This window comes from Egretta garzetta, unplaced genomic scaffold (genome assembly GCF_000687185.1).
Source record: "Egretta garzetta isolate BGI_Z169 unplaced genomic scaffold, ASM68718v1 scaffold142, whole genome shotgun sequence".
NCBI classification, from domain to species: domain Eukaryota; kingdom Metazoa; phylum Chordata; class Aves; order Pelecaniformes; family Ardeidae; genus Egretta; species Egretta garzetta.
The window spans coordinates 641,793-646,546 of NW_009258955.1; positions in this window are offsets into that span (position 1 = coordinate 641,793).

Genomic DNA, 4,754 nt, shown 5'->3' on the forward strand with positions numbered 1-4,754 from the left:
TACAGACCAAGCTGAAAAACAAATCCTCTAATTTCCTGACGTTGGAAGAGAACTTGCAAGACAGCTTCATCTTAAACCAACAAGCCATATTATTAGGGGACAACTGGGAGACAGAGCCAGTCCAGGACAAGAACAAGCTCCTCCATGCATCGGTCCATGACGGCGCAGCACTGCTGGGGCAAGCATGAGCGGAGACTGCGGGGAGGCACAAGCCTCTCCCCAGCTGGGAAGCAGGAGTGGCAGCAGCAGCCTGAGCAGGGGCGACAGGCAGTATTTTTTCTGTAAAGTGGGGATGGGAACATCCCACCTCTGAATTCCTGGGCTGCAGAGGTTAGTACTGTGTCCAGGGACAGGGAGCCAACCGATCGCAACGAGACCTGATTGCACCTTCAACCATCTCCTGTCAATGCGGGAAAGTTATCTGAGAGCGGCCAGACTGGAGGTGAGTTTTCTGCTCCTCGTGCTTATTTCCTCTGCAAAGATACATTAGCTGACAAACCACCAGGCATTCCTAATACTTTTATCCTGACTTATTATTGTGGCTGCTTTCCGCAGGATATTTCCAGCCTCACTGTCCACTTGACATTTATAGCAGCTATCACCAAAATGAGTGCAATATGTCTTCAGTCTCTTAGTCCGCTCCAGGATGGATGGGATGCAGAAGTCTTCAGCAGCGAAGCAGGGAAAGGGAGGGTGTTTCTCCTGGAGACCCTCGTCTACTGTGGCAATTTACCATGGGCTGAAACTAATCACACAGGCCATATTGTTTAAAAGGAGTACTCCCAGGTGGAAAGGTGAACACATGCGTCAGAGTAAGGCTAGGTTAGGGGCTAAATAAGGGCCGTTTAATGTGAAACATTAATTGTGTTACAGAGGGGTCAGATTTGGCAGGATAAAGCAGACTAGCCAGAGTTTCCGGATCCCAGAGGCAAGCTGATAACAGATACTTTACTTTGTTACAATCCATGAATTATCATCTAATGACATCCGATTACTCCTGATGGCGCTAACTGGTGGCACGGAGCTCAAGAACGCTGCATTGCACGCACATGTACAGCAGAAGCTCACCCCAGCGACCACCGCAGGGCTTGTGCTGAAGGGGGCAGTTAACACAACACACGCTGGCACAGGTGAAAAGTCTTCGGGACAGGCAAAACATTTTTCTTTCCCTTTGGAAAGTGCTTTCTCCAAAAGCACTGCTTTGCCTTAGGGCCAGAAAATGGGCTTCATGCTGCTGTGAGGAGATGCTGAATGAACAGGATGGGATAACCAGGTTATTAACAGTATGTATGGGTATGATACTTACAAAGTAATATTATATGATATAGTACTAAGAAAGCTCAGGTCGCTGCCCCCTGGTCTTACCTTCACAGTCATGGGACAAAGTAATCCCATGAATGACACATGAAAGAAAATAGATCTCAATATTTTCATAAGTAACTTGTGTTCTGAAAGAGATTTCCTTTTTGGTACCCAAAGTTAGACATCACAGAGCAACTGATTTTTTTAGAAATTGTTGACCATGTGCCAGCTCTGAATATAAAGGCTCCTGGCAATTCAGCCATGGTGAGGATGCACAGCTCTATATTTAGGTATCTGAATGTGAAAACCCTGGCCATGATCTCCAAGCCTACTTCATGAAAGCACGCAGAGCTGCTGCAGCTCAGCTCATCCTTGCTATTTTCACAACCTTTTGTGCTCCAGAGGTGTATTTCTGATGACTAAAGGAAAACAGCCCTGTTTTATGGGACTCTTGGGAACGAGATAGCATTTCTTGAATATGGTTTTTTTTTCCTTTCTAAATTCAAATCTGAACAGAGCACTGAAGCTTTTGGCCTCCACAAATGCAATAAAATTTTTAAAGACTGAAACATTTTCACTCTTGGCTCATTACTTGGGACTTTCAGCATTGTGTTTGAAGAGGAGCTATTTATGGGCTATCAAACAACTGGCTGGGAGAAAGGAATTTAAAGAATGTCCTTGAGTGCTTTGGGGAGCTTTGCAGAGCAGGAACAACAAAAACTTGTGCCAACCCTTGGTGCCTCCCTGGTGAGGCTGCCCAGTTTGCCAGATCCTCTGCCTGGGTGCAATGACATGGGGACACCTTACAGGAATGGAGTCACTGCATCCCTTCAGAGACGGCACAGGTCTTTACCTTGGTGCTGCTCTCAAAGGGGAAGGAATAGTCACAAAGCTCTACAGTGTGGTTTAATTGGGATGGTTTCTATGTAGGAGGGCCCAAACCAACAGTAGAAGGTGTCCTTCAAGGACAGAAATAAAGTCAGAGCCCTGATATTATTTCGTCATACTGGGACAATATGCAGTGATGTTTAAAGCATGTTACTTATATATTTGAATGAACCTCTTTTAAACACAGCACATTTTGTAGACGACAATGGCAACAAGGAGAAATCGTAAGAGAAAACTCACTCTTTTCTTGTAGTTAAGGTTAGCGATGGACAGAAGGAAAGGCTGCCTCAGCCACCGTGCAGGCTCACATGCCTCGTCCTGACCTTCCTCTGGCTCCTGCTCTCTCCCCTTTTACATCAGGGCAATTTCATCAGGGAGACTCAGGAGACTTTGTCCCATCGTCGTGGCCTGAAGAGCAAGGATGCTCTGCCACTTGAGGGGTGACTGCGTGGGCTCCTTGAAGAGCTCTGTCAGGGATCTCAGGACATGTCCAGCCTGCCGAGGGGTTGCCAGCACCCTGCGTGGCTGCAGGATGAGTCCAGCAAACCACTGTCCCTGCCTGTCAATACGCAAGAGGGGAAGCATTGGAGAAGAAGAGACCCACCTATTGAAAGGACGGTATCAGCCCACAAACCAGCACACAGAGAAGACATAGAGTATATATACATAAATCAGAAAGTTTCTACCCACCTAGACACTGAGGTTTTGCAATAAGCCCTTCAAGCTATTCACAGAGCAAATGCTTTGCTATTTTGCCAAAGAAAAGTAGCCAACATCTGGAGGGGATGACACGATCTGGGCTGTGTGACAGCAAGGGACAGGACTTGGTGACTTGGCTGGCTGCTCTAGGTCTCTGTTCTTCTCTGTCTTCAAGGAGAGCTTCCCTCTCTGCCCCCCCAGTAATGCATTTTCAAACACTCAGCATTTCTAAACTTGCTTATAGTCGAGTGAGTGTAAATCCTAAGCTATCTGTATAACAAGCAAAAGCATCCTCATCAAAAGCAAATAAATTAGTATCTCACTGCAACACAGCAACCTAAACTCTGACTCAGACAATTGTTGTTTATGTTATCTTGGTGTTTTGTAGCTCAGTGGGAAACAGCTACTGTATTAAGCCACTTCTCTGGAACCCAGGATCTTGTGCTTCGAAGATGCTCGGTAGTGCCTCAGGGGGACACTTCCCACCTCAAGCTCATCCATGTCCTGGATGATCACTTGTGAGCAGCTGGGAAAAGCAGTAGCTGAGGACAGAAATCAACTCTCCAAACCCCAAAGTCCTGCTGTAAAGCTGAGGAGAGAAAAGGGGGCTCTCTCAAGAGCACTGGTTATGGCCTAAGTCGTCTACTGAGGGCTAACAGCAGGAGAAGAGAAGGACTGATCCCAAGGGAGGTCTGTAAATCCGGCACCTGAATTTTGAGTTTGTTTTGCCAAAAAAACTCTTTCCTTCCTGAGTAGGAACTGAAGAACTAGGAAAAGGGCTTGAACTCCGGTTGGTTTCCCAAGAGCCAGGGAGATGTACTGGAGCTACACCCTGCCGAGAAACCCTGCCAGACTGAGGAGACAGCCGGACCGTTTCTTTAAGGGCATAAAAAGATCAGTGGCTGGAAGAACAGATCTCCTGACACTATAGGGATGACATTTGCTGTATGACATTACGTGAACTTTAAGATAATTAAGTGTGAGGTCTCCGCTTGGCTTTCACATTTCTACAGCGCGACCATTGCTCAGGTCGCTCTGGTTGGACAGGAGGGGCATCACGAGGGTCCCCGCTGTGCACTCACAGCCGACAAAAGTCATAAGCGTTTTCCAGATTTCCTGCCTTAAACTAACCTGAATTTATCACCTGACAAACTCGGCAGAGAAATCTAGTTTTTACCTGTCACAGAGCAGACAGCAGGGGAAACGAAGGTTCATTACTCTCTCCCCAGGTCCGCAGGAGCTGCTCTCGGTTTCAGCCGCTGATCTCTGACCGATGGACCGGTTGCTCTGTCTTCATAGCTGTCAAGTGCTGTTGCAGGCGCCATCTCATTACTGATTCAATCATGTTGAGATGAGGGAGGATGTGGTTTTGAAACCTTGAACGCCCTTCAGTCCCAGACTGCCCTGCCGTTCGGCGGCTGCTCTGCAGCGCGGGCTCTTCAGTTGTCTCCTGGATGAAATGATCTCATTAGGTGATTTCAAAGAGCTGGATGGAGCAGAGCCACCTGCTTTCTCAGGCAGTCTCATCAGCTTTCCCAGAACTGATAAAGCACACATGAAAGGGAGGTCTGCACCCCCTGAAAACCTTACTTTAAAGATGTCACTCCAAGATTTCTTGGAGAGCAGTTTAACAGACCAGCCCTTTGCCTCCTCTCCTTCTCCCTCCTTCCCTTTCTTTCCCCTTTCCCCAAGCTTTTTTGTCTCCATTATACTTCCAAACATCTTAGGGATATTCACCAGTTACCAATATGTTTATTCTGGTATGTATAAGCCAATATGGATGCACGGGTATAAATCCCCATGGGGAAACGTCACCTCTGGAATAACAGGGGATTTTTTATTTCTAGTCGGCGGTGGTAAAGTTA